This window comes from Ambystoma mexicanum, chromosome 5p (assembly GCF_040938575.1).
Source record: "Ambystoma mexicanum isolate Mex_15411 chromosome 5p, UKY_AmexF1_1, whole genome shotgun sequence".
Classification (NCBI taxonomy): domain Eukaryota; kingdom Metazoa; phylum Chordata; class Amphibia; order Caudata; family Ambystomatidae; genus Ambystoma; species Ambystoma mexicanum.
In genome coordinates this window covers 1,223,689,694-1,223,712,624 of record NC_090930.1, presented here as the reverse complement: position 1 = coordinate 1,223,712,624, position 22,931 = coordinate 1,223,689,694, and positions in this window count along the sequence as shown.

The following is a 22,931-nucleotide window of genomic DNA, read 5'->3' as shown; positions in this document are numbered from 1 at the left end:
GCAATAACGTCAACACGCACAATGCATGGCACTATGACACCGTAGGATATGCACCGGACAATTGATGCAAGAGGAACCCGGAACTAGAGCTGATGGATATGATATGCCCGGAAAAGTGCTCTGTGAATCAGGCCTTATATATCTATATGCAACTATAAACATGACAACAATAGATATGTTGTAACTGATATTATATAAATGCATTGAGTTTCTATTTACAGCTGATGGAGAAGGACGTCTGATGTAATAGCATACTGTGTAAAATATGAAGTGGTTTGGGGTAAGGAAGAACGCTTAGCTGACATGTTTGTTACTAATTCTGGTAGAATACATTTGTGGACACTGATAATATTTGATTGGGTGGTGGGCAATACTGCTTTAACTGCAAAGTCTCTACCTTTTTTCTTGTGTGCCTACAGTGCTTCATCCAATAACATCTGTTAACAAGGGCTTCCTGGTATCCCTGAACCTTTTGCTTGTGCCCTTTACTATGTATTCTGTACATTCATCAGGCAATCTCTTTGTACATTTGTATGTTTCTGTATACCGAAAATGCCTTTGTTTATTTATCTTTCATGCACATATTGATATAAAAAAAGACGGCTTATGGTATCGTACATCTATTGCCAATTGCTTATCATGATTCCAGGCTGACAAACCATAACTCTGTCACTGTGATAGGACACCTCACATTCGTTTTATGGAATGTCAATGGGTTTAATTAACAGCCCTACCAATTGAAATAAGATTTTATCTTGCTTGAAATCTGTGTTCTTTGATTTAGCTTTACCCAAAAGAAACTCACCTCAATGACGTTGAGGCAGGAAAACTTAAATGCAACTTGGTTGGCCAAACCTGTTACTCTATATTCAACACAAGGTTGAGGACAGTGTCCATTTTATTGCAGAAAACCCTACCACTCCAGAATATATCAAGGAATAAAGAAGAGGGGTCAAAGTTCAAAACAATGACAAAGAAATCCTGCTATGTTTTATTTATGCCCCCAAATCTCTATGATTCATAATTTTGGTGTGAACTTGCACAACACGTGCAATGCTGTAATGCTACTTCTATCATCTGTGGAGGCGAGTTTAACACGGTCATGTATCCCATATTAGACCACTCCAATGCATCTAATTTGCAAGATGTCCAATTTTATTTATTGGTTGTTTGTTATGCCCACTATACAGCAGAATTTTATGTCAAGGTGCATCAAGACAAGGAAGGGAATAGGGATGTGGAAGAGGGTAAAAAACAAAAACTAAAATGTTCTTAAAAGGTCTTGAAACATTTGGAATGTGCAAGTGCTATAGCATGAGAGCAGGCGAAAGAGGACGAGGGGGAATGCAGGCAGTGGCAGAAGGAAGAAAACGATTGGTACAGAGTCTGATGGATGAATTACACTTGCCAGATGGAGATTAGAACACCCATCTGGGAGAAGCTAGTTTTCTCTCAGCCTGTCATGGTGTTTTTTTCCCAACTTGATTACTTCCTTACATTGAGTAGAGTGACCTCAAATTGCCATAATACAAAAATAGGGGCAATTGCAGTGACTGGCCATGCACTGAAATCTGTTTGTCTGGGCCTAAATCATAGACTTATTAAATCTTTTCTCTGGAGAATGAATATGTCCATAATAAAAAAAATGATATAACAAGAGGAGAAATACTTAGAAAAATAGAAGAGTTCATCGACGAAACCCAACAGAAGGCATGTCCAGTTCTATCATATGGGAAACCATTAAATGCTACATGAGAGGAGTGATAATAAATATGGCAGGACACTAAAGGAAAAGACAAAGTTAAGTCTATGTAAAGAGGCAAACACACCTGTGCACAAATAAATCACTACCAAAGACCCAACTCTCCAGGCTGTGCTCAGAAAGAAACAAATATGAATTGAGCAATATAATCTCAGATAAAGTAGAATATGCAATGTTTAGAAGCAGGGAGAAATACTTTGAACAGGGGGATAGAGGAAGCCAACTACTTGCATACTCCAGAGTGTCCAATGAACTCTGACCAATGCCTTCTCTGTATCTAGAGACAGGACCGCCAAATACACATTTTGTGTGTTTGCTTCCGACATTGTTAATAGAAGCTTCTGCATATTTGTCACTGTTACTTTAATGAAGCCTGCTTGATTTTGATGTACCAATTTTGACAAGACTTTCTCTAACCTGCCTGCCAGCACCGTTGAAAGAATTTTGCAGTCAGAGTTGATCTGACCTATAGGTCTATAACTGCCCGGATCAAGAGGAGGCCTCACTGGTTTCAATAAAATGTATATTATAGCATGTCTTAGTGATGGTGGGAGCCTACTATTACCCCTTCTTTCCCAAAAGGAATTTGCAACACATTTGAAGACTTCTACAAACATCTGTGAAACCCCCATGAATAGAGCTTCTCATCTCTCAGATTGAATTGCCACAGCTCACTACAGATGATAAAGGGGCACTGTATGATGCAATCCCAACGGCAGAAATTCACTCTGCAATTCTGGGACTAAATACTAATAAAACACCCAGTATGAATCGATTAATATATATACTGTTATCACATTCTACCAGACTCTGCCATCAAACCTCTGCACGGAATGTTCACACACTCTCATGGATCAGGTACCCTACCAAAAACTCTCAGGCACGCCATAATCACTGTGCTCCTGAATAAAGACACGTCTCCAACATGGTGTGCAAACTACATGTCAAAAGTCTATTCCACACTGATTGTAAAATCTTAGCCAAGGCCCTGTCGAGACACCTGGGAAAAAGGGATGTCCCTATTGATTCATGAAAATCAAATAGGATTTTTTTCAGGGAAGACATGTTGCGAACAATATGAGGAAATTACTGCTGCCTCTGGAACATGGATAGCAGACCCTGAATCCATTAGCCACACTTTCTCTTGATGCCAAGAAGGTGTTTGATAGGGTGGAGTGGGGATTGAGTGGGGATACCTGCTAATGATCCTAAAACTATTAGGTTTCAGACTGAAATGTATACAATGGGGGACTTCACTTTATACAGAGGCTTCCGCCAGTGTTTTTACCAACTGGCTTGTCTCAAGTAAGTTTAGCTTTCAAAGGGGCACTAGACAAGGACGCATACTATCGCCCCTACTTTTCATCATGACAATGGAAACCCTAGCTACTATGCTAAGGTAAAATGGGGACATTCAAGGACTTGGCTGTGGAAGAGAGTCAGGGAACATTTGGTTATATGGAGATGACCTTTCTAGTTGTGTTATAGAACCCAGATGTGATTGAAACATTCGCCAGAGACTCGTGCTATAAAATTAATTGAAGTAAATCGGAAATTCTGCAGATATTAACTTTGTGTATAAGACATTTACTTTATGAATGGAATTGTACATGGTACCCCCACCAAGATGAAAGTACCTGGGATTTTGGTTATCTCCTAAAATGAAAAGCATGTTGCATAACAAGGCAATATTGTTGCCTAAAATCAAGTTGGACCTTGACATATGGTCGCTCTTGTCGGACAAAGCTAACTGCATCAAAATGAATATTGCACCCAGGATTATCTACTTTCCATCCATGCTCCCTCACAAAGCACCAAATGGTCTTTTTAGAGAAATTGACACTGTAATACAATGATTCCTTTGGGATAATAAACCACCAAGTTTGGCACTTTGGAAATTGCAATTAGCAACTTATCTACACTGTATGAATGTCCCCAACTTCAAAAAATATAATTTGGCTTTTTTGTGAGCCACATTCATAAAATGACAAGACCAAATGCTGGTGCATGAACACAGACTGAATCTTGCTGGACTTCAAAGCTACAGCTTGATGCACCATTGACTACTAGGTCCTGAAACATGCCTTAATTTCTATTAGATAGTTGGCAATCTACATCTTGTGCATTTGGCACCCACAACTACTCTTTCATTGATGCAACAATTTGGCACATTCCGAGAATTAAAGTCCAATAGAATAGTATATTTGGGCCCAACTGGAGGTATAAGTTACATTCTGACACATCTTTAAGAATGGAAATTGGATCCCCTATCATCAACTTTGTCAACAATATGACCTATGTGACTGCACCTATTCGGAAAATGGATGACTAATCAGAATCTGGAATGATACTATGGAAATTGCTAACAGTTTACTTTCCCAAAATGATGCCTAGTTGCAACTGGAAATGTGTATGCCAACTGCTTACTGAGATAATAAAACTAATATTGGAAACTAATTTGCTGATGAAAGCCTTGTCTGTTTTAGATGACTACAAATAAATATATGACTTAACGAAAGCTAATAAAGCCTGGTTATTCAGACGGTGGATGTTGGCGAAAAACTAATATTCTGCAGCAGGAACTCAACCAATGCATGGGCATTGAGGAATGGATCCACGTCCTATGACCAGGTCAACTTTTAAAAGTGCCATCTATGAGGATATGATATGATAAGTGATTAATAACGCGCCTGCACACAAGTGTTTCTAGGGGTGCCAAGACAAGGAAGGGGAAGACAGAGAGGAACAAAACGAACAATCTTACTAGGCCTTGTGTCATCCAAATTCTGCAAGTGGAGAGGAGAAGTGCCAGGGGCAGGGAAAAGCAGAGTGCTAAGCAAAGCTCAAGTAAGTGCTGTCAGGGTGGCTGGTTCTAAGTGAGCGCAGGAGGCAGGGGACTGTAGGGTTGCAGATACAGTCCCTAGTGCCCAGTAGTCCCAGAGGCAGTGCATGGGACTACTGCATGGGACTACTGATTGTGATGGAGCCTGGTCCCCATAATGTTCAGAGGGAGGCCAGTTAACCAGTTAGTGCAGCAGACAAGAACATCATCACGGGAGAGAGAGAAAGCAGAAGCGAAAAGGAAGGTATTGAGTTGCTTTCAGAACCTGAGGTAGTCCTGCTCAAGTTTGAGGGAGTTAGGGAGGATGTTCGAAAGGGAGGCACCAGCTGAGGAGAGATATATAGCCCCCACTCTCTGCCTGGAAAAGTGTCTGACCCTCAGAGAGTTGGAGGTGAATGAGCGGAGGGTCAGAGAAGGAAAGTGCTTAGGAGAGTGAGTTAGGTGTGGCGCTGTCCCTGGCCCCAGAAAGACTTGTGGACAAAGCAGAGGGTCTTCATCTGGTAGTGGTACTTCTTAGAGTTGTCCGTGATGTGAGGAGAGAAGTAAAGGGTGGAATCGAAGATGATGCCAACGTTTTTTTGCCTCGCAGGGAGGCTTAATTCAGGAAAGACCTAGATATGTTCCAAGCGATGTGATGCCTTGAAATCATACGGCTAAGGTGTATTTTTATTTTATTTATTTATTGGTTATTTATTAGGCGCTTGTACAACAAGACAGTGTTTAAAAGCACGAGTAGGGAAAATGGAAGGGAACAAGGGAGTGATGAACAATGGAAAAACAATGAATAATAATAAAGCAAACAGTGGACCTACTAGGTCTCATGACATTCAGAGTGTGCAAGTGCAGTGAGAGAGAAACGGGGGGTTAAGTGCTATTAGGGTCCCCCAGGGGTGCCTGTTGAGGGGTGGTGGCAGGTAAGTGCATGGGCAGAGATGTCTCAAGTGAAGCGGATAGTCAACTGCCCAACAGGTAAGTGCAGGGCAGAGACAATCCACCCAGTGATGGGTGTGGACCCAAAGGGCAGTGCATGGAGGAAGTGCTGGTGGCAACTGGGCAGAAGGCCAGGACCCAATTGGACTCTTGATGGACCGAGCCGTCAATCTCAGTGACAGAGGGGAAGGTCAGCAGGGGAGGGGCAGAAGGAAGGAGGAGAAGAGAAAGGTCTTGAGTTGTTTGCCGAAACGGAGGTGGTCTGGTTCAAGATGGAGAGAGAGGGGGAGACTGTTCCATAGAAGGGAGCCAGCTGAGGAGAGCGATTGCCGCCAGCCCTCTGCTTGGAGAAACATTTGATCAGCAGAGAGTTGGAGCCAGTAGATCAAAGGGATCTGGATGGAGAGTATTTAGTATGAGAGAGCTGCAGGTAGCATGGTCCTAGTCCCCAGACAGCCTACTGGATGCTGCAAAGGAGGATCTTGGATTTGATCCGTGCAGCAACTGGGAGCCAGTGGAGAGATTTTAGAGCTGTAGAGTTACGGTCCCAAGGCTTGATGCCAGGAATAAATCTTGCAGCCCTATTTTGGAATAGTTGAAGAGGACGGAGTAAAGAAAGAGGCAGGTTGAGGAAGAGGCTGTTAAGTGTTCTAGCCTGGAGAGGACCAGAGCTCTAGTGTGGCTGAGCTTCTGGGGGAAGGTGAGAAAAGTTAGAATGCCTCTAAGGAGGTGAAGTTGAAAGTGGGCCTTCTTGGCAAGGTACAAGATGTGAGGATAAATGAGAGAGGAGTCGAAGATGACCCCAAAATTTCTGGTCTCAGTGGAAGTATGCAACCTGTTCCTGTAAGAATCATACTGCTGGACTCTCACCCATCCGAGTGAACTTCTTATGATGTGCAGTCATATCATGTTGCTATTTCCCACATCTGTGTGCTTTGTTTTATAAAACATTTTGATTTATTTTTTATATGTATAGAAATCTGATGAACTCTTTCCGTTGCATTATTCCACTGAGTATGCTTATGTTGTGTAATGTGTTACATATATTAATAAAATAAAATATACTTGTAATAAAAAACTCTCAATAGTGTGCCTTGAAATAACACTGACAAGCAATAACAGCACCAAGTTTGGTGTTACTGCTTAATTATTATTGCAGCTAGCTCAAATAGATCCCAGTTGGATGTGTTTTGGTCAGCAATGGCAAGGTACTAGGTGGGAATGAGCATAGCAATTAGCATTGCCATGGACAGCCAATGGGATGTAAATACTGTAGGATATCTGTGTGAGGATTCCTAGCTTGTCAAAAACACAGGGCTAGCTGAAGTTATTCTTGCACTGGGATCCTTAGCCAAACAAAAGCAGGACTTAGTGCTGCACTATTTGCACCATTTCTCTACCATAGCTATATTGGATTGCAAGGTAATTGACCAGAGTAGACTTACCAGATCACCTGCACGAGCATGTATTTATATCATGGGGAATTAGCTTACTATGATTTGACCCAGGTCACTGCCAAGCCTAGTGTTGTGGTGCACCTTACTTTTACTGCAGGCAGTACTAAATACCCCTTAGCTTTGCATCTGAATATGCATTACCATGAATAAGTAGAGCACACAACAAAAACAGACCAGCGCTGAGCTAATTCTTTAATGTATTTTATATGCAGTTGAGATTCTCAGTTTAGCACACAGTGTTCATGATAAAATAAAGCAACACAAAATAAAAGTGCACTCTTTAATCTCACATTTTTTGTTTGGGTGAAAGCATTTTCCATTTTTCAAACCAAGACAGGGATGCGAGCATACTTCATAGCCACTACCCTCACTGCGATAAAGTTATTTTCCTGTAGAAAACTTCACTTACACTTTGCCGTTTGGCTGGAAATGCACTGCTATCCGTAGCCTTGGAAAATATCAGCTATTTTGGCAGGGTTGTACGCTTTCAGTTTGTATGTGAAACAGGCCTCTTGGACATGGGAGAAATCACATTAAAATACCTTTCCTCGTTTATATTGTCTGTTTATTTATTTCACTACTACCCTTCCCCGAGGCCCGGAGTTTTTCTAAGAAGTTGCTTTGCACATTATTATGTTTACCAAAAGCTGATGCTCACCTCATCCATTTAGGGAAGTCAGCTCACATGGAAATTGCTGTGCTCTCTTTGGCAGCTTCTCACTCCCAGAGAATCACTGCAGTTCTCCCTCTAATGGGCAGCATCTCTCTCTCACCCCTCGAGTCTCTCTGGTAGCTATCAGCTCTGCAGCTCTCAGCACAGCAGCAGCCATGCCTCGGAGTTCTTCTTTTTTTTCAATCTCCTCTTCTTACTATCTCTCAACAGCAACCCCCCAAACAAACTCCTATCTCTCTGTGTCCAATGTTTATACCCTCTAAATGCCAACCCACTTTATGTATATCCTCTTACATAAAGTATATGACCTGCCTGCCCCTGACTGTGATGTCATAATTCAATCAGACACCTCCTCGCTGGCCAAACCACCTACACACTTCCAGAAGTCCCTATTCTTTTCCACCTTCACCTTTGAGCAGAGTTTTGATTCAATGGGCCCGGAATTGACATGTACCTTTTTTTACACTGGCTTCCTGCGCTAGCAGCTCAGACAATGGGCTTACTTTGAACAGCATGATTTTGCAAATTCCAGGTTCTGTAACCCGCACGTCTCCACCACAAAAGCAGTTTTTATTCTTGCATTTATTTTCTTGACGGCAAAGCAGAGACTGTGCTTGCAGCCCATTTACATGCCCCAGTTTGCACCAATGATTTGTACTAAGTGTTATGGAGTCAGCTGTCCCATTCTAAACACTTAATATAGTAATAGTTTACATGTGAGGAGTGTGGAGTTAGTAGGTTAATTGCGAGAAGTTAGATATTAGTCCCTTCACTACCTGCAATGCTCTGCCCTGACAGGAAAAATCCCAAGATACCACCCCCTGCCCTGTTTGTATGAATTCACAATGCTGTCTCACATCAGTGTCTCGCATACACACTATCATTTCTCTTCTGCGGGAGTTGTGATTCCTGGCCAATTTCAAATTTGCACCACCTGAACATTTGCACCACCTAAATCTCCTACAATACCCAAATAAGAACCACAAGCTGGGTGTCCCTCTTCACATTCGCATCTCCTTCCAAGCTGTACCCCAGTGCAATAGTTTCAGCTAATAGGTGGTACTTCAGAACCACCTATTATCAACAATAATAAATCAACTTCAGAGTGTTGCATGATCCAGGAAGACGTTCTCAGTGCAAAATGATGTATGCAAAATCATACTTTTAAATAAGGACTAACGCAAATAGTACTGTTCCACAGGAGACTGTCAGCATTAGAGGGCTGAACAAAGAATGATAAAATGGCATACACTGCTCTCAACTAGCTGAGTGTGCTTTGCTCAGTCATTTACATTTTGTTCAATTATTTCTTATTTTGTTTAATCGCAGATGTAATGTAGTATAAAGAAAAATATGCACACAATATGAATCTTCCAGTCATCGAAGCTATCCTGCCGAGACTTCCAAGTCTCGGGAGGATAGCTCAGCGCAACGTCCTCGCCTTGGAAGCAAGGCGACACGGAGCAACACAGGCCCGATCCCCGGGCAGGGGAAGACTGGGAACCAAAAGAGGCCCTGGAAATAATTTTCAAAGTGGCCCCATATTACACATTTTCAGCCAGCCTCAAACCTTTTTGTATGGGAACATTTGAAAACACCACAAAAAAGAGGCCCAGGATGCAGAGGCCTACTGGGAAATTTCCAGAGTTCTCTATGGGCCAGTCCAGCCCTGTCCCCTGGTTCCTTAGAAACCTCGGGGTATTAAGCGTGTTATGTATAACCAATCATATCATGTACTCACATGAGAAGTGGCACTATTCATTACCCTATTACATTAAGTTACGTTTACAGTAACATCAGTGATTGGGTGTGAAAATGGAAGCCTTGCAAATGATATGGATCAACGCAGCGCTGCAAGTTCAAATGCAGATTCATACATGTGATCTTCCCTATCTCATCCTCTTTCCATACATTGGAACATGCAGCCATCACTACTATTTCAAACTCGATACTTTTGGTTAAATCAGGCATCAAAAGTGGTGATACTCTGGGTCGCTTTTCATTACACAAAATACCCAGTCCCAACTGCTCTCTCTGAAGCCTTATTAAGTGCCAGTTCAATCTGCTGTGAAGGCACAATGGGAGGCATGCAATTTTCACGTATAGAAAATGTCGCCCCACAAATCTGCTAAAACATTGTCAAGGCCAAGCGGTTTCTTGCTAAGATAAGTTGGTAAGAAAGCCCTCTCCTATTGGTGTGAATTAAATTACCTGCATATGGTACTTCTGTTACTATGCCCTTCCTTCCCACAGCGGCTCATGGCTAAGTGACTATCCATTAGCATTGTCAGCACTAATCATTTAGACAAATGGTGACTGGCAGGTTGCGCCACAGTGTGGATGTTTAAGCTGTCAGACAAATAAGAGCGTCAACGCAGATACATCTCTAGAATAACACTATTTATAGCAGGATATAGAGCTTTTCATTGCCCATCTTATACAAACGGCTGCCCTCTAGTTACTTGGTTCTCCCTGAATTAACTATGTAAATTATGTGCATACTCATGAAAGTGGACTATGTATACTGTTTCAGTAAACCATGAGGTGCAATCTGGTGGCTGCATTCATTGAAAACTAGCACTAATTCTAGTTCAGGGACACACTAAATATGTTTTATTTTGGTGGTCGGGAGTCCCACATTCTTTGCAAACTTTTCCAGAGTTTCCAACAGCAAAGTGTCAGCAACTGGGGTTTATGCATTATGGGCGACAAGGAGCCGACTCGCCACTTTTACTGGACAAACCCAATCTGCCCAGTGAAAACAACGTGTAGCGCACACAAGAAATGTGGGCGGAACACGGGGTGTAACACGCGGAATGGGGAACAACGCGTGAAAATGTGGGCGTTACGGGGGAAGTACGGGAGGTAAATGCTCGCAACGCCCATAGGCGCGCTAACAACATGTATTCATGGAATCGAACAGGGGAAACCTGTTCACCAAAAAAGACGCGCACAGGGCTAAACACGTCCGCCACACGAAGGCAGGCGGTAGCGTCCCTGCACATTACAAAAGTGTGCGCAAACAACAAACACGTATATACAGCTAAGATGAATGTCCCATTCTGTGTGTGTAAGGAAGTTGGTATCCTGGTGGAACAGGTTCTGGGGCATTATGAGGCCCTCTTCACACCATCGCACACCGACAATGAAGGACAGAAGAGGATCTGAGAGGACATAGTGGGCGCCATCAACGCGGAGGGTGTGGCACCCCGCGACATCAAACACGTCCGGAAGCGCTGGGAGGACTACAAATCCAGGACCCTCATGAAGGCCCGGTGTCTCTTGGAGGCAGCAGATGCAGTGGAGCACCGGGCCCATCTTACCACCCAGCAGGTGAGGGTCCTGGAGCGCATTCGCCCAGTGCTTCACCACCAGATCCTCAGGATGCAGGCCCATCTGGAGTCGAGCGATAAGTGTCCATGCATTCACATTTTAAACAGTGCATGTTGAAGCGTGGTGGTAGTTAGCTACTCGGCTGCATGTGTGACATGGGTCAGGTATGAATGTGTATGTGCAGGGAAATGATGGTGCTGGATGTGAGTCTAGTCAGACGTGACCCACATGGATGGTGTATGTGTTACAATGCATCATGCTGAGCATTATGGGGAATGAACACATGTATGCATGCCTGTGCCTGTACTTTGACATGTTTTGGGTGTGAGAGATGTGTGCTGCTGTCATGGACATACATGATGTACATGTCCGTGTGTCAGAGTAGTGTGTGCACCATGGATGCATGACACATGTCCGTGACGATGTGTTGAATCACTGATACAGCCTACTCATCCTTGTATCCACTGTGTTTGTGGGCATGCGGGGCCAGATGCATGACCATCCAGTGATGCGTTTGCATGTGATCAGCATGTCCCATGATGCATGTGTTGAGCCCACCATTGGATGTTTCTATGGTGCGGTGGACATGGATGGAAATTTGTGTTGCATGTGCCATGCCGGTTCCTGCATGTGTGTTGCCTGCACTGACCCATGTGTTGTTGGTAGACATGATGGAAGTGACGTTTGACAGTGCCACTCATGTGCTATTGCTTTCTGTCTAGGGGACTATTGTACAGTACCCTGATGCTTGTGTTCAATGTCTTCCTTTACACAGCGGCGAGTGAAGAAGAGGGCGGAGACGGTGCTGTGGAGGAAAGCGGCAAGGATGCCTCCACCGGTCGGCAACGCAAGGCCCAGTCACCCTCCCAGAAAATTGCATCATCCGGGGGCGAGGGGACTGGTGCCGCGTCTGCCACTACGACTGCAGCGGAAGGGGCAGATGAGCCCCCACAGGGGCTTGCAACGGCGGAAGACGGTGTGGAGCCATCCAGGTTGGTGGTGTTTAGAGGAGGAGGAGGCCTCTACAGAGCCGCAAATGGGGCCTGGTGGGGGTGGTACGCCTGGTGCAAGTGGTGCAGTCCAGGGGCAGGGGCAGGAGGCAGCACAGGTCACCGCGGAGGGGCCTGTGCATGTCTCTGTCCCTGACACTGTGACTGCATCACCACGCACCAGCAGGGATGCCGCGTCTCAGGCCCGTCCGCAGGTAGGGGGGAGGTCCATGTCATCTGGCACTAATCTACCTGCGGACGAGGGGTCCCACAAATGTATGGGTTCTGTCCTGGTTGGTGTTGCGTTGCGCACGCGTGTCATTCGTGATGACGTGCGTTCTTCCTGGGCGGAGAACGCACGCCATCACGGAGAGCAGCGTCGTGACGTGGCACTGCTGGGAGGGGCCCTGGTTGGTGGGTTCCTACATGTGTCGCGCACTCTGGCAGACCTCTCCTCCTCTGTGGAGACTATGCGCCAGTCGTTCTCCACACCGTCTTCCGGCCCAGATTCGACCAGGGCCCCCTGTGACCTGGCCCGACCAACACAGCCAGCTTGGTGGAGCTCACATCCCTGCCACAGTCGGGAGTCGGCGGCCAGCAGGGGTGGACACCACAACTGGAGACCAGTTTATGGAGGATGTGCAGGCACCATCAGACACGGCACATGGACAGCAGCAGCAGGAGCAGGCTCTAGGTGGGAGCAATGATGGCTCGGGCCATCAATATCGGAGGGGCAGGCATTGGCCAGAGGGCAGGAGGACCCAGGAATGGGAGTGTCTTCCGTGTGGCACCGGTTGGGCCAGCAGATAGGTGTGGAGCGGCGGGGGGCAGAAGAGGCGCGGCTCACCATGGTCAGGGCGGAGTTCTCCATGCGTCGGGCTTTGAGGCGGGCAGAGTGCCTCGAGGCAACTCGCAGGGAGTTGGAACAGGCCATGATTTCCTCCCTGCAAGACCTCGGGGCCAGGACATAGGCCCGCCTCCGGCAAATAGACATGGAGTTTGATGATGCTCTGGCCCGGGACACCACAGAGTGAGCCGCTGGATTTGCCGGCCGCCATTGTATATAGTTAGATAGTGTTAGATTTCCTTTCGTTTGTTCTTTATTTTGGTTGTGCTTAGACAATGCACCACGTTTTTGTATATAGTTTTTTATTAGGAAGTATTTTTGATAGGTTTCATTTCATCAGTTGGACTCATGGACCCTGGATTGTTCATCTGTACATAGTTCACCATTGGATTATTCTCTTTTTTTTATTTTCACCATGGAGCAATGGTTTTCACTTTCTTTTTTTCCCTTGGATTTGCTTTGTTGGACTGTGACTTTGGACACCATTTCTTTTGGATTTGTTTGGATTATGATTTCTTGTTTTTTATTCTTTTACGGGCATGCAGCTTTTCTTTTATTATTCCCATTGTTGTGTGTTGGATTTTAAGTACATGCATGTTGTGTTTAATAAAAAAAATTCTTCATACTTCGATGTGTGGTATTATCTCATTGGTTTCATGCATGTCATGATATGGGTTTTCACATTCACTTGCACCCATTGTGTGTGTGTGACGGACATGTGTTCATTTACATACTTGCCATTGGGGTTGTATCATGTAATTGCCTTTTCCATGTGGGTGGATGCAATACTTGGTTGGGTCTTTGGGCTGGGGAAGCTGGCCATAAGGGCCATGATTGAGGATCATCATTACCTGGGGGCAGGGGGACATGAGTGGGACAGGAGTGGGGGCCTGCTGGCAGGTGGCCCTGACTGCTGGGGGTGGGGGTGCAGGGGGACATGAGTGGGACATGAGTGGGGGCCTGCTGGCAGGTGCCCCTGACTGCTGGGGGGTGGGGGTGCAAAGGGACATGAGTGGGACATGAGTGGGGGCCTGCTGGCAGGTGCCCCTGACTGCTGGGGGGTGGGGGTGCAAAGGGACATGAGTGGGGGCCTGCTGGCAGGTGCCCCTGACTGCTGGGGGGGTGGGGGTGCAAAGGGACATGAGTGGGACATGAGTGGGGACTTGCTGGCAGGTGCCCCTGACTGCTGGGGGGTGGAGGTGCAGGGGGACATGAGTGGGGGCCTGATGGCAGTTGCCCCTGACTGCTGGGGGGTGGGAGTACAAAGGGACATGAGTGGGACATGAGTGGGGACTTGCTGGCAGGTGCCCCTGACTGCTGGGGGGTGGGGGTGCAAAGGGACATGAGTGGGGGCCTGCTGGCAGGTGCCCCTGACTGCTGGGGGGTGGGGGTGCAAAGGGACATGAGTGGGACATGAGTGGGGACTTGCTGGCAGGTGCCCCTGACTGCTGGGGGGTGGAGGTGCAGGGGGATATGAGTGGGGGTCTGCTGGCAGGTGCCCCTGACTGCTGGGGAATGGGGGTGCAAAGGGACATGAGTGGGACATGAGTGCGGGCCTGCTGGCAGGTGCCCCTGACTGCTGGGGGGTGGGGGTGCAAAGGGACATGAGTGGGGGCCTGCTGGCATTTGCCCCTGACTGCTGGGGGGTGGGGGTACAAAGGGACATGAGTGGGACATGAGTAGGGACTTGCTGGCAGGTGCCGCTGACTGCTGGGGGGTGGGGGTGCAAAGGGACATGAGTGGGGGCCTGCTGGCAGGTGCCCCTGACTGCTGGGGGGTGGGGGTGCAAAGGGACATGAGTGGGACATGAGTGGGGACTTGCTGGCAGGTGCCCCTGACTGCTGGGAGGTGGAGGTGCAGGGGGATATGAGTGGGGGTCTGCTGGCAGGTGCCCCTGACTGCTGGGGAATGGGGGTGCAAAGGGACATGAGTGGGACATGAGTGCGGGCCTGCTGGCAGGTGCCCCTGACTGCTGAGGGGTGGGGGTGCAGGGGGACATGAGTGGGACATGAGTGGGGGCCTGCTGGCAGGTGCCCCCGATTTCTGGGGAGTGGGGGTGCAAAGGGACATGAGTAGGACATGAGTGGGGACTTGCTGGCAGGTGCCCCTGACTGCTGGGGGGTGGGGGTGCAAAGGGACATGAGTAGGACATGAGTGGGGGCCTGCTGGCAGGTGCCGCTGACTGCTGGGGCGTGGGGGTGCAGGGGGACATGAGTGGGTGATCAGTAGTGCAAGCTGACATGTGGCTTGGCTGGGGGGCAGGCCCATGGTAGATGGGCTGCCTGCGGGACATGACCAGGGGTGCAGGGTAGTCCCCTGTGGTGTGGGCTACCTGCAGGGGCCATGGAGGGTGTAGAGGGAACACCTGGGAGGACCCACACTGCCAATTCACGTGTAGGACTCCCCGCGCACCCCCGAAATGCAGTACACCACTCTGACAGCAAAATCGTGTGTGAAACTTCCCACGCACCCCAGTAATACACGTACCCCACTCGCACAGGCCCTTTTGCGTGTGAAACTTTCTGCGCTCCCCAGTAATACACGTACCCCACTCGCACAGGGCCAATCGCGTGTGAAACTTCCTGCACACCCGCGAAATACACGTACCCGGATCCAATCTCGTGTGAGAATTCCCGCGAACCACAGTAATACACGTACCCCACTCGCACAGGCCCTTTTGCGTGTGAAACTTCCCGCGAACCCCCGTAATACACGTACCCTGCTCCAATCATGTGTGAAACTTCCCGCGAACCCCAGTTATACACGTACCCCACTCACACAGGCCCTTTCGCGTGTGAAACTTCCCGCGCACCCCCGAAATACACGTACCCGAATCCAATCGCGTGTGAGACTTCCCGCAAACCCCCGTAATACACGTACCCTGCTCCAATCGCGTGTGAAACTTCCTGCGAACCCCAGTTATACACGTACCCCACTCACACAGGCCCTTTCGCGTGTGAAACTTCCCAAGAACCCCCGTAATACACGTACCCTGCTCCAATCGCATGTGAAACTTCCCGCGAACCCCAGTTATACACGTACCCCACTCGCACAGGCCCTTTCGCATGTGAAACTTCCCGCGCACCCCCGAAATACACGTACCCGGATCCATTCAAGTGTGAGACTTCACGCGAACCCCAGTTATACACGTACCCTGCTCGCACAGGGCCTATCGCGTGTGAAACTTCACGCAAACCCCAGTAATACACGTTCCCCACTTGCCTTTTGCTGTTTGGCAGCCCTGTCAACTGGTCCAGGGTTAGTGCAGCCCTTTGCGCTGGATTGGGGATTTTGATGGCTTTTCCTTGCGCGAGGGCGTTCTTGGGGGCGTAACTGGCGCTGCTGCAGGGTCGCTGCGTCACTCTGCGCCACGGCTGGTTATGGAGGCTAAAATCCATGAATACGCTGTGCGCGGAAATCGATTTAAGCGCACACGGATGGCGCAGACATTCACACGCGCACACTGTGCACCAGCCGCGTGCGCCACTTGTGCGCGAAATTCTATTAATTACCCCCCATATGTATTCTACAGTCCCATTTAAATATAGCAATCATTCTACCACATTTTACTATTTCTTTTTTTAAATGACAAAGTACGCACAGGCAGCTGCTCTGTCCGCAAGCATTCATATTTTCCATTGGCGCTGTAAACCACACTTTATATATAAAAAAGTAAATTGATCTTAATATGTTTTAATTAAAATAAGCATTGCCGTAGGCAATAGCTTGAAAGCATTTGTCTCAGCCTTGTAAACCATGCTCTGTCTTTTACGAAGTTTCACACTGTCAAATATAGCCCAACAGTTTCCATATTTTAATCACACTATAACCCTTATGACCTCCTTTGTCATAATATATATTCAATGGTTTCATGCGTGGGCATGCCCAGCTACGGGTCGGCCATGCCCTGCTATGGAACAAACATGCCTGGGAATGCCCGGCCCCTTTTATTCAATGTTTATTTAAATGTTTTATTCAAATTAACAATGCCCAACCCTTTCCAAAGCTTTTCCTTTACATTATAAAATTATAATGGTGTGCACTAAAAAGCACAACCTCCTTTTTTATATTCCATTTATGTAATAGCATATCATCCGGCTTTAAAAGACCCAGCACTGCTTTATATTACAGTTCTAATAAAATGATGACATCACCCAGCTTTTTATTACAGCTCTATTGAATCTACTATTACGCCTAAACAACCCTACCCACTCCTGTGTCATCAAAGGGTCACCAACACCTAACACTCGCAGTCTATCTCCTCACAACTCACTTTGCTTTCGACCAGGCAACAACGCATATGGACTGCTCCCATCTTTATATAGATTTAATATAAAGTTTATATAAACTGTATATCAAATCATCTCAACATTGTATCAAAGTACACAAACAATGTATATGAAAAAACATTCATTTGATATAAAATTGATATCAACGTTGATATTAAATATATAGTACATTTATATCAAACCCATATCAAAACACTATCTAAAGTGTGGGATTAATACCGGAAGCACGGGGCATTCCCGCCTGTCAAAATGTCATCGCTTTAAAAAGGGGGCATCATCTACAACTGATGTCTCCTGTGTTACTGGACATACATGCGCCAAGAGTAGGGATTAACATGACAGCCCTACAATCGTATGGCTACTGTATATATGCGTCACATATTCAGATTCTCCACTCCATCACCTTCCCAAAAATGTCTGTGGCTGCTGCTCTATCTTCCCTGCCATGGCTATGATTTTGCTCTGACTGTGGCTCATGTACAAACATGGTTTATCAGAAATAAAATAGTGACGTCTATGTCAGTTTCATCTTTGTCTCCTTTGCCCCCTGGACTATTATGTCTTTGGGCAAACCTCTGCAACTTCGTTTAGGTGTTACAAAACACCTACAGGAATGCATCTATATGCAGTCAACATTTTTTCACATTCCAACATTTTCTTAGAATTGCCTATCTTCTTTGCATGCACTTAGGTTATTTACAAAGCACAAACCTGCGTTCTATGATGATTACCTGCAGGCCCTCGTTTCACACAATTTGGAGACACCACCACAGCCCCTGTTACCTCCACCACCCTCCTCCCCCATGACATGTTGCGTATTGATGAGGGGACACCCCCGCCAGTGTGAGACCTGTGTCTCTGTTCACAAATGTCAAATCATTCTTACATGCACACTACACACAAATACATACGCACACACACATTTCCCCCACCCCATTGCCCCTGCTTAACTCTCCGGCCATGGCTTTTGCATCCGTTACTGCATGCACAGTAACTTTGCAGTTGTGTTCCCTGATGTGCTGCTTTTCAGCACATCAGGCTGCTTCAAAGACTGCTTTGAAGTCTGTTTGGGAAACGGATTTGATGTAAGTGGGCAGTTCCCAAACCAGCAGTGTCTGGAATGCAGTGGAGCTCTGTAGAAGTTGATGCCAGGCTAAGGGAAAGTGATGTTGTCATCAGTAGTCTGACATTATTGTGGCAATAAGACCCGAGGCGGCGGGCCAATACTGGCCCAGGTAATGCCCCTGGGGCCGTAGTTACAGGCCCGAGCGTAGCGTAGCCCATTAGACCTGGGTACTAATGGCATTGTTTTCTGTTTCGCGCATTTCAAAACAGAAAACACAAAAAATTGAGTGTTCCCAGCGCTCGCTCCCAAGACCAGAAGAAAAAAGAAGGTAAGTGGGGTTGGGAGGGCGGAAGGGAGGGGAAGGGGAAGGAAGAAAAGAAAAAAAAGGACCGCGGTCTCCGACGAGGGACGATGGAAGCCTCCAGCCGTGTGGAGGCTTGGAGCGGGGATGGCCCTGCTCCGAGTCTCCACACGGCTGGAGGATTCCATCATCCCCCGCCGGAGACCACGGGATAGAAGGTAAGTGGGGTGGGGTGGGGTGGGAGGAGGGAGGAAAGGGGAAAAAAACAAATGTCTTACCTGAGTCCCCGGCGGGGGACGAAGGAAGCCTCCAGCCATGGGGAGGCTCGGAGCGGGGATTGGCATGTTTCAAGCCTCCTCATTGGCTGAGGGGCTGCCACGCCCCTCGCTGGGAACAGAGTACCCGGCACGCACAGCATACAAGGGAATACCATGTGGTATGGCTCGCAAATGAGCCAATCACCACACTGTATTCCTGTTGTGCCACACGTGCTGGGTAAAATGGGTGATGATATTTTCCTTTAAGAACTAAGCCTTCAGTGCCTTCCTGAAATGCAGGAAGCAAGAAGGCATCCTGATATATGTACATATGTTGTTTTGTAGCAGAGTGCGGAATTTTGGAAGAATGCTTGCTTTCTAGTCTCAACAACCACGCCACCTAGCAATCACACTCTTGATTATCCAGACCCAATGACATCACATTTTAAAAAGCAGCTTTGTCCTTCTTTTAAAGACCGCAACCCCAAATATTCAATCTTATCCTCCTGAACTGTACCATGCAGTTTCCCTCTCCTGTTTCCCAAATGCCTGAAGTTCTCAATGTCACCCATTCCTTACTTATAATTCAGAGTTGATCTTCCAGACTGGATCAAGATACAACTATTCAGCCCTTTATGACAATGCGACGTGATTCTCTCCTGACTCTTCAACTTCTGTAGTAACTGTGCTCCACATACAGCCCACTTCCGGTTGTATATTGTGGCACTCTGTAGTGTTGTGGATCACCAATTATTCACTCCTATCTCACCCCTTGACCAGAAACCGAACGAGAAAGGGACAATATTAGAAGATTGTTGTTAGCATCCTGTGGGAAGCTCTATTAACCACGGTCATGTTTTTCCCGTTCTGCTTCTTAAAAAATACACACCAAGAATGAGGTTTGTGTCATGATCACTTAGTCAAGGCTGTTCGTCCCTTACCTTGCAGCCCACTCGTTACCCCTTTTCCACCATTCACCTGGTTTCAGAACCACCCTGAACAAGGTCCTAGTCCCCTTCACTCCAACCCTGCAGACAGCACCAAACCCACCGTGACTATCCTTGCTGAATAGAGAATTGCAGACAATATCCGTATGATGAATGACAGCTGTGTGACATTTTAATACACTGTTTAGTCACACTTGATTGCTTCTCTGTATTTTTCAAGGTGGTCATTCTGTGGTTTGGGCCCTAACCTCCATACTGTTTTCCTCTTCTGTGGGCTTATTTTGGTAATGAACACAAACTGGTAAATACACTTGCACACCAAGTAAATAAAAGTTTAAATTGGAAAGTGAAGACTGTATAGACAAAATGATTACAGAGTTCAAGGTGCAGGGGAGAAAACACAGCCTTGGTATCTAGGCTGGAAACATATGAGGAAAAGAGAGAGCAATCCGATAAGCATAGCCGCGTCCCCTGCACACTGTCTAACAGGCCAAATGGCCTAATGGAGATATTAATCCGAAGATTACTTTGCTTGTTTATGAATTTCTTTATATTTCAAATGCTGAAGATTTAGGAAAAACAAATTCAATAGACAATTAGTGATTATAAACAACAAATTTGCTGTTTATTTGTATTTTCAAGTACCCAACGCGTTTCGAGTCATAAAAACTCTTCATCCGGGGCAGCATATTCATCAAACAATTTCTACAAAAATGAAAATTGTATACAATATATTAGCATTTTGGATAAACTTAATAGTGAACAAAGGATAACAACAGAATCACATTTGTTATGCAAACAATAATCAGTTAGACACTTTTGCTGAATTCGTGGGTAACACATTCTATTGAAAAAAATGCCCAGCAGTACCTCAGTCTTTCCACATTGACCAAGCGTGTGTGTTTATGTGACATGTATGTCTATATGAATGGTGGATAAAAGACCATATATTTTGCCCTTGGTGCAATGGATTTTTCGTGATATATTACTATGGAGTGGGAATTCGTACCACCTGTGGTGAAATCATAGTGCTAGGTTGATGCATAATAATCTCTTACCTTGAGTTATGCTTATAACCTACAAAGACACAGAAGGCAGTCAATTGTGCACTGTCTGGTAGGCATACGGGATCTAGCTCTTTTTAGTCTGTTCCCCAAAGGAACAGATGGGAGATGCGATTCTCTCAAGTCTAGAGAGAAGAAGAAATATTTTTGAAAATAAGAGGCTCACAAAAGACGTAAACAGGCTTAGAGCCAAGAACTAAGTGCAAGTGACAAGTAGTTTAAAGTCCGGCCAGGATACTCACTTCGATTCATGCCAGCAATGTAGGAAGTGTTCAGGATCCGCGGGAGACAGCAGTTGAATGAGCCTCTCTCACATCCTCCGTGTTTTTATATTGTTAAGTGCTATGACATCACTCGCGCATGCGTCGGCGGCGTCACTTAGTTAGTACATCTACGTTCATCACAAGTACGGTGATCACAAGTACTAACTAAGTGACGTCATGCAGTAGAAATATATATCATTTCTTCTTCTTTTTATGTATTTCCTATGGTAGAATGCTACGTTTAATTTCACAAACAACATGGGAGTTTGTTTACATCACTTCGCGCATGCGCGAGTGACGTCATGCGTTCGCGTGACGCAGCCGACGCATGCGCAAGTGATGTCATAGCACTTAACAATATAAAAACACGGAGGATGTGAGAGAGGCTCATTCAACTGCCGTCTCCCGCGGCTCCTGAACACCTCCTACATTGCTGGCGTGAATCGAAGTGAGTATCCTGGCCGGACTTTAAACTACTTGTCACTTGAACTTAGTTCTTGGCTCTAAGCCTGTTTACGTCTTTTGTGAGCCTCTTATTTTCAAAAATATTTCTTCTTCTCTCTAGACTTGAGAGAATCGCATCTCCCATCTGTTCCTTTGGGGAAAAGACTAAAAAGAACTAGATCCCGTATGCCTACCAGACAGTGCACAATTGACTGCCTTCTGAGTCTTTGGTGGTTATAAGCATAACTCAAGGTAAGAGGTTATTATGCAGCAACCGAGCACTATGATTTCACCGCAGGTGGTACGAATTCCCACTCCATAGTAATATATCACGAAAAATCCATTGCACCAAGGGCAAAATATATGGTCTTTTATCCACCATTCATATAGACATACATGTCACATAAACACACACGCTTGGTGAATGTGGAAAGACTGAGGTACTGCTGGGCATTTTTTTCAATAGAATGTGTTACCCACAAATTCAGCAAAAGTGTCTAACTGATTATTGTTTGCATGACAAATGTGATTCTGTTGTTATCCTTTGTTCACTATTAAGTTTATCCAAAACGCTAATATATTGTATACAATTTTCCTTTTTGTAGAAATTGTTTGATGAATATGCTGCCCCTGATGAAGAGTTTTTACGACTCGAAACGCGTTGGGTACTTGAAAATACAAATAATCAGCAAAATTTGTTGTTTATAATCACTAATTGTCTATTGAATTTGTTTTTCCTAAATCTTCTGCATTTGAAATATAAAGAAATTCATAAACAAGCAAAGTAATCTTCGGATTAATTTCTGCATTAGGCCATTTGGCCTGTTAGACAGTGTGCAGGGGATGCGGCTATCCTTATCGGATTGCTCTCTCTTTTCCTGGCTTATTTTGGTAATACCATCTAGACGTGCCATTAGTTGTCAACTCCAGATAGGTTGAATCCTTGTTCCAGGTAGCCTACTGGTTGGTGCACAGCAACTTGACATTCAATCCAGTTCATCATAGGAACCAGTGCAGAGCTTTTAATCCTGGTTTTATGTAGCCTTTTCTTTTAAGACATAAGGTCCTAGGATCAGCCGTGATATTTTGAACTAATTTGAGAAGCAGCAGAGAACAAAGCAAGCTGGACACATGGAGCAAATGCTAATGTGCTAAATCAGGCAAATGGATCCCAGAACTTGCGGAAACAAATCATCAGTTAAGGCTTGTGTTCCAATAATCCTGATTAGCTTCATTAGAGCCAGGATTCGACTCTGTTTTCTAATGCAAACTATCAAGGTCGACTGAGGAAATATGCGCAACTTGCAAGTCAGACTATTGACTTTCAATATTTATCTCAGTCATTCAATGTTTGATCATTGTTAAAGGACTCCTGCAGGGCTTTTATCGAGCACTGTCGAAAAAAGGCCATATTATTACTGCGTTTATGAAAGACAAAAGGATAAATCAGAAATGCCACGGATTAAC